Source organism: Orcinus orca, chromosome 17 (genome assembly GCF_937001465.1).
Source record: "Orcinus orca chromosome 17, mOrcOrc1.1, whole genome shotgun sequence".
Taxonomy (NCBI): Eukaryota; Metazoa; Chordata; class Mammalia; order Artiodactyla; family Delphinidae; genus Orcinus; species Orcinus orca.
In genome coordinates, this window is record NC_064575.1 from 69952713 (window position 1) to 69960807 (window position 8095).

An 8095-nucleotide genomic window follows, 5' to 3' on the forward strand; every position below is an offset into this window, starting at 1 on the left:
ATATTAAATATCAGGACAATAAGCAACATTTTGCAAGCCACCCTCCTCCAAAAAGTGTACCTGCCATTTCCTTAGTTCTTTCCTGATCTTTAAGGGCAAGAAGCTTAATATAAGGGAAAGGTCATATAAAAACACTAGTTAACTTTATCTTAGTGTATTGCATCTCTACACTAGAAAATTCCATCTATATAATTAAAGCAACTTCAATTTTGAAAGACAATTCGAGCCAATCAATGGAATATACTTTGAAAACCATAAAAGACATTTGATTCTAGTATTCTACCGCTTTTCCATCTTCAAAGGAAAACGTTGTCTGTTTGTGTCAGGAGAGGAGTGTTCACAGGGGCAGTACCTCTAATCTGCCTCCTTAGTGCAGTAGGCAGCGTGTCAGTCTCATAATCTGAAGGTCCTGAGTTCAAACCTCAGAGGAAGCAGTTCTATTTTGCCTCCCTCTTCTTCCTAAGAGAATTTTCAGAATAATTTTCTTTCAGTGATTTTACATTCCTCTTAGTAACTTTACTTTCTTTGAGTAATATTAGTTAATAACATTTAAAATGAAAATGAAGAGGTGGCCAATATCAAAGAGTAGGCCAATGGAAAGTTACAATTATAATATTACTAGATTTCAAAATTCATGTCATATTTCATCAAAGACATTGTTTCAGATAGGAAGTGCTCCAAGGATTGAGATTATAAAATATGAACTGGACATAAAACTAAATATATTGTATAGGAAAAACTGGTTGTAAACTAAGATAAACATACTTTTTTTTTTTTTTAAATTGTCTTTGTAAGAAACGCCTATGGATTGAGTGCACTCCTTTTGACACCAGGAAGGGTGCTAGTGGTTAAGAAATGTGTGTGGGTATTTTAACAGGATGTGCTTTGAACCTTAGGGAACATATACTGACAAAAAAAAAAAATCTATGTGTATGTGTGTTCATGGGTGTTTGAGGGAGTGGGAGAGAAGGCAGGGACCTGGTAGAGTTCAATGTGAATTCAGTTTCAAACACAGAAACTGGGCCAAGAGGCCCGTATGCTTAGATATACATTAGGATTAGTATAAGCAATCACTCTCAGGCTTTTAAGAAATGGAGCCGTCTTTAAAACGGAACATTGGGCAATCTGTAAAAATAATCAAAGAAATGTGGAAAGGCTTCCTTTTTATCCCAACACTATCAGCCAATCACCAAGCATCCTTTTTGCCCCAATTATCCTGGTTTGAAGAGAAACAGAATGGGTTGAAGAGAAATGGAGTGTTCTGGAAAAAATGTGAATGGAGTCTGAGTATGAGGAGGTGAAACTAATATTTTTTTCCTTAAAAAAGTGATTAAGATAGAGGTCCATCTCAGTAGTGGTCATAGTTTGAGGTATATTTAAAGAGCCCTCATATGATGATAGTGAATTTACAAAATAAAAGGAAATTGAGTGTTTAAACATTTTATGTCAAGGAAGATCAAGGCACCAAGACAATAACATGAAAAAACAATGCAACAGAAAAAACAGTCATAGTAGAGGACCCTGAAATTGTCCCTTGTATTTCCTGGGAAAAATAGCATGTGGGACCTGACTTCGAAAGCCAACAGAGAACAGATGCATCAAAGTCTGGGTTACATTACACTAATCTCTTAAGGGTCTTTTATCTAATCTCTTTCTGGCTATTGCTAAGTTCCAGGGATATGATTGCCACTATATAAATATCAGAGATTATCTAAACTTCTCAGGAGAAATCCATCTAATAGACATCAAAACCAGTCTAGGCAGTGTGTGTCCTTAGTCTTCCTTTGGCAGAAACAGAGGCAAAGGCAAATCAAATCTGTCCTTCACAAAGGACCCATAATTCAACAACTTCTAAATATTTTCATGTTACTTTTACTTCCTGCATCTATAATAGCATTTTTGAATGTTAGATCCTCTAAAAGCAAAGAGCAGTAGAGAGTTAATATTTATTAACTCCTGAGTTAAATAGTCATGCAAATTAGCCCTAATCTCTATGCCTAGTCACAAGACCAAAAAAAAAAAAAAAAAAACCAAAGAAAAACAGTCAAGATATGAAGCCGAGAAGTGAGACTGTAGTAAACATCACAGTGACCTGCATTTCAAAATGTCCTGTCTTGAGGCAGTAGGTTAACAATTTGCTTAAGCACATGATAGGCTCTGGAGTTCAACACACATGGGTCTGAAGACCATCTCTGCCATGTGATGGTGGTAAGATCCATTTCAAGGTACTAATAACTTTGAGTCTCTAAGTTTCCTTAATCTATAGAGAAAATACAAATCTCGCAGGGCTGTTGTGAAAACTAGAGAAGGCCGCTTATATAAAATGCTTGGCACTCAATAAACACTCAGTAAAGAGCAGATGTTTTGTTCTCATTACTTGTGACCAGTAAAAGAAACAAAAGACTTAGGAAGGGTGAAGAAAATGGGCTTTTGTCAAAGAAAGGAACACTGTCTGCACCTCTAAGGAAAATCTAGGGGGCAAAAGTGCTGAATCAGACATATTACAGGAATAAAGGGGCAGATTTATTTTCAGACCTTTTCTTTACCACTCTGAGTCCCAGCTTCCTGTTGCTCCTTTGTAAGACATCAGCAAACGGAGACCTAGGAATCTGTTTTGATGTGATTCTCATGATAAAAGATATCGACTGTATAGCACAGGGAACGAACTCTGTTTAATGTTACGTAACAACCTAAATGGGAAAAGAACTTGAAAAAGAATAGATACATGTATATGCATAACTGAATCACTGCTGTACACCTGAAATTAACACAATGTTGTTAATTAACTATACTCCAATATAAAATAAAAGTTTTTTAAAAAGTTAAAAAAAAAGAAGATATCGATTCTCTCCTGATAAAAGGTGCCCTCCTCTCTTCATCTTTCTATCTTAATGTCTAACAAAATGCATGAAAAATAGAAGTTACTCATATTTGATCAGCTTCATTCAGACAGACACTACAATACATCTAGTGCTGCTTCTTGTTCAATAACCATTAGGAATTTTGGCTTTTTGAAGTGTGTATGTGTGTGTATATAATTATCTTTTTTCTCTTTAACTCAGTATAGATTGAATTAATACACGGGATCCCTAATAGGCTGTGTGATCGACCATTGTGATTTTATTTTTCTGGATAAACATAGTAGGGCCAAAAGTTAGATTGACTTTTGTTGTATATCTCAAAGAGTTAACTGAGAAATTAAATTGCTTATGATTTGACCCTGAAATTTGCTTATATTTGCACTGTGACTGCTCTTCCACTAACCCATTATAATGTTTCGTTAGCATCTTGCCTAATGTGTGCACTTGTCTTTCTTTCCCCACACAGTTGCAAAATGGCAGAAGGTAGGGTTATTTTACACATTTGTTCAGTACCGACTCAAAGATCCTTATTGAGCTGCAAAACCTTAGCTTCCTGCCTGAGTCCTTCACACTTCCGTTTCTCTTTGCTTAGTTCCCCATTCCCCATTCTTACCAGCATTTCTATTGAGTAAGGAGAACAAAGGCTTAACTTTATTGACATTTCTCCTCCTATGGTTTTCTGGTACAGAGAAAAAGAAGCATCCAAAGTAAAGCATATTTATGTGCAGGGACCCAAATGGGCCCAAATTGACCCCCTAGTTTTCTGGATGCTTGACTGTTGTATTCAGGAAACAATAAACCCCAAGTTCCTTGAAAAGAGTATCATTATACACTTTCAGTATTTTCTGAAACAGAATTTACTAGAAGTGGGTGCTAGATCAAATGATACGCACACTTGTAGTTTAAAAGAATATAGCCAGATTTATTTTCCAAAATTTACAGAAATTTTTACTCATCACTACTCTTGAGACTGTGTGAATGTTGCTTTCCTCGTTGCCCTAATCTCATGGGCATTGGGTGTTAACAAAATCTTACATTTTTATCAATCTGAAGGGATAAAAGTTCTATTTTATTGTTGCTTTTATTTTCATTTTCCTGAATATCAATTTTCCTTGTGCTTTACATTGTTCATACTAACTTGAAGAACTACTTGTATCTTAAGAGTATTGGTCACTTTTTTGTGTACGTGTAGCAAATGTTTTTCCCAGTTGGTGATTGCTCTTTTAATTTGATTAAGTTGCCTTTTTCCATTCAAAGGTGTTTTTGTTTCATTGTTTTCTAATTTCATCTGGTATTTTATTTTTCCATTATAGCTTTTTGTTTCCATCTTCCTTACTAAGCTTCCCTTTACCCCTAAGGATATATACACCCCTAACTTATTTTTTTTTCTTTTAATTCTTTTATTTTTATGGTGGGAACTTTTGTCTTAAATTTATATTCGTCTATGAGCACACAGTTGGAGTTACATTTATTTTCTTCCAATAAATAATGATTACCTCAATACCAATTGCTAGTAAATTCATAATTTCCCCACTGACTTGTAGACTAGTTGTTTCATTTATTGAGTTCTCCTACACATGGGAAGTTTTTTCTGGCTTTTGAATTCAGTTCCTTGATTTAAGTGTCTATGCCTAAGCAAGCGCTTTATTATTTTGAATATAGTAGCTTTATATTGTTTCAATAAACAGTAAATCATTTCACCATATTACATTATTGTTTTAAGACTTTTAAGCAATTTTGTATATTTTTCTTCCACATGGACTTCATAATCAGTTTATCAAATCCTAAAAATAATTGCAGCACTTCTTTTTTGTTATTTTAAGAAGCTGGGAACAATGTAAGTGTCTATAAGTAGGAAAATAGTTGAATAATTCAGTGCTTCCAAATTATGGAATAAATGTAGATCATCCAAATTATGGAATACTATCTATCAAAGAGAATGAGGTAGACCAAGTGTTTACAGAAGTCGACACATATATGTGCAGCAAAGATGTCAAGTATAATAAATATAGGAAATTATAAGATAAAATATTTAATGCAATTCCACATTTGTAAGAAAAACAACAATCCCTTCTCCTACATGTGCATGTATATTTGAATAAGCAAATTAAAAAATATGGAGTGATACAATATTTTTGGTAATGACTTTCAGGGATGTGGGCTTATTTCTCTGTGAACTAATAATCTTACTTTAGATGCTTTAGATTCCCTCATTCATGTATTACTTATATAATTAAAACATTCAAATGTCTGAAATTAAAATTAGTATTCTTGCTATATGCAAGGAAGCAAACAACAACAAGAAAAAAAGAGTTAAACCTCCATTGACCCTTTTATATTGTTATACACTGCAGAATCTGTATTAGGTAGTAAGCCTCTCATCATGAGGTAATTTATCCAGCTGTCTCCTGTAGCATGCAATGCACAATGTTTTGCTTTCAATTTATGTACAAATCTCAAATAGCATATAAATCCAGATCAAAGTATCTTCAGATATCTTACAGACCAAGTTCCCCAATGCATAGATGAAGTATGTAAAATGTTAAATACTTTGGCCAAGTGTAACGTGTAATGTGCCCAGACAGAAATAAATCAGCTTTATGAATAAAACTTCAGGTGGCATACCTTGACTGGCTCTGCTCACATCTTGATATTACAGGTTTCTAGGATTCACAATTTCAACATTTAAAATACCTATGGAGTTCTTTTACTTAAGATCTTATAATGACCACAAAGAATTCTTTATGGATGACTGAACTCCACGTAGAAATAAAGAAATCAAATTTGCTATCAAGTAACCAATAAGCTGGATGAAGCCCACAGGTGGTTTTGTTCCCCTGAAGGAAATTTTTATAAAATTTAAAATAATTGAAAATATATTTGGAAATCATGATATTTTTCTTATTACTCTTGAAAAATCAGAATATCTGAGGAAACTGGATTTACTTTTTGGTACAGTAACTAATGGTCTTGTGGGAGGATTATTTGGAAATCTCAAGCGTTATCTGCTAATGAAATCTAGCAATTAAACTTACCACTTCCTCCTTGGTTGTTAACAGCTGGAAAATCAATTATATCCCGTGATTGGATTCACCATAAATAAGCGGCCTTTGGTCATTATAAACAACAGGCTCCAATTCTATACAAAATATAAACCTGACCCCAAGCTAAGAAATTGAAAGTTAAGTTGTCAGTGACTTAAGTGCTGAAGTCCCCCACATTGCCTAACATGATCCTCTCAGAAGTTTCTGTTCTTGGATGCAAACCAGGGGTCATGTGCTGATTTATCAGGAAGCAAGCCATATCAGCAAGACCTGACCTTGGAGACCACACAAGGGTGGGACTCAGACTTTACTGAAACGAGGAGTATCCGTATTATAGCAAGTGTCCCCTTAGCTAAAATAATATAGTGCCTTTTGGTTAAGAGCTAGGGGAATCTATTCTTTTACTTTGGCCAAACATACATAGAACACATATGTGGAGAGCTAGGGAAGCATGTAGGAAAGTGGAGCTCCTGTTTATATTCAATACAAACTCCCACAGTGGAGAGCTCACTCCCTCTCAGGGCAGCCCTTTCCCTCCCTAACTGGTTTGGACTGTGACACAGGAACTTGGAATCCTGGTTCCCCAGCCCCTCTCAATTTCTTAGTTCCCCCGCTGGGGTCTCTTAGGAGGCATCTGCTCAAGGTTCCTGGGGGTGGGGTGGGGGCACTGTGTTCAAGCTCCACCCTCACTCCAGCCCAACTCAAGAAACATATATACACTAATAAGTATAAAATGGATAACTAATAAGAACCTGCTGTATAAAAAATAAAATTCAAAAATTCAAAAAAAAAGAACTAAGAAGCATTAAAACAGAAATAATTTTTATATGTGATGCTTTCCTCCATAATTTCGAAATAAACTGCAAATAAAAAAAAGAAAAGAAACATTTGCTCATTTATTCATAGTTATTCAGAGTAGCCTAGAAGTTAAAAGCCTGGCTCCTGGAAACTGACAACCCTACAATTCAATCCTGGTTCTGTAATTTTATGCAAGTTACTAAACAACTATGAGCTTCCCCTTGCTATTCTGCAAGGATATCATGAAGCTACTGATCGCCAGGATTAAGTGGGATAATTACTGTAAACAGTTTAGCACAGGATCTGGCACATAGTAAGTGCTTATCCAGAGGGGTAAGAATAGTCAAATGCTGAGACCAAGACTTAATTCCTATACAATTGGAAAAGGAGGTCTATGTAGTTCAACTGGAGACCCATGTAGATATGCACTAATGAGGTTTTATCACCAAATAACTTCGGGGATACTAAATTATGCCAAATTAAATACACTCCTTTCCTCAAAACTGCTCTGAGTATTAATAAGCTAATATGCACTGTTACTTTCTAAGAAGGTACGTAGTAGGTAGCATCTCCTCAATTTTCTTTTCATCCAAGGAATAATTTTACAAAGGAGCGTTTTGAAGAATTATCGTTCCTAGGAACAGCAGTTTGGGAAAGGATCATCTATTAGGTATGACATTTCAGTCTTCTATATTTTGATTAAAAAAATGTCCAGGCCAGGGCTGTAGTTTTAGTTTCCTAAAACTCATTTATAATTTGCTTTGGGTAATTTAGCATTTTAAATAATAATTACAGTAATAGTAATAACAATAATATGAGAACAAAATATTATATAGTGCTTATATTCCAGACTTTGTGCCAAGTGCTTTACATATATGAACACATTTAGATATTTAGAAATATTTTATCTGCCTGAAAAAAAAAAAAAAACCTGTACTGCTGGATGTCAAAGATGGAAGTCTATCTAGTTCAACATGCCTATTTTTCTGAAGCTCATAATGCTCTCAAATGGTAGAGTTAGGACTAAGGTGCATGCCTGTTAACCCCTTGCACTATTTTCCTTTTAAATCCCCAGTCTCTGATGCTATGGCACCACCTGGTCTTTTTTCCAGAGATCTAAATATTTAAAATAGCTGGGAGAGGTCACTTTGCTCAACTACGCTTTTCTACCATTATGAGGTCTTTTAAAATTCCACACTATAATTTATTATCTTTCCAACTTTAACGATTTCAAAATAAGTCCTACAAATTCAGACAGAATTCAGCTGTTCAGAATTTTCCTCTACTGAAAATGTCCCCTGAAGAATTTGATTTAAGATGGTGACCTTACAAATATTGCATTTTCCTATCTAAAATCGAAAGGGAAATGATAAGCAAAGAGGCTTTACAAAT

General features: G+C 34.8%; 1 non-coding gene across 1 annotated transcript; it reads left to right on the plus strand.

The window, feature by feature from the left end:
* Positions 1-361: 361 nt before the first annotated feature.
* On the plus strand, positions 362-434 carry TRNAM-CAU (transfer RNA methionine (anticodon CAU)). The gene has a single exon. It is a non-coding gene; the product is annotated as a tRNA-Met (tRNA).
* Positions 435-8095: the final 7661 nt, after the last annotated feature.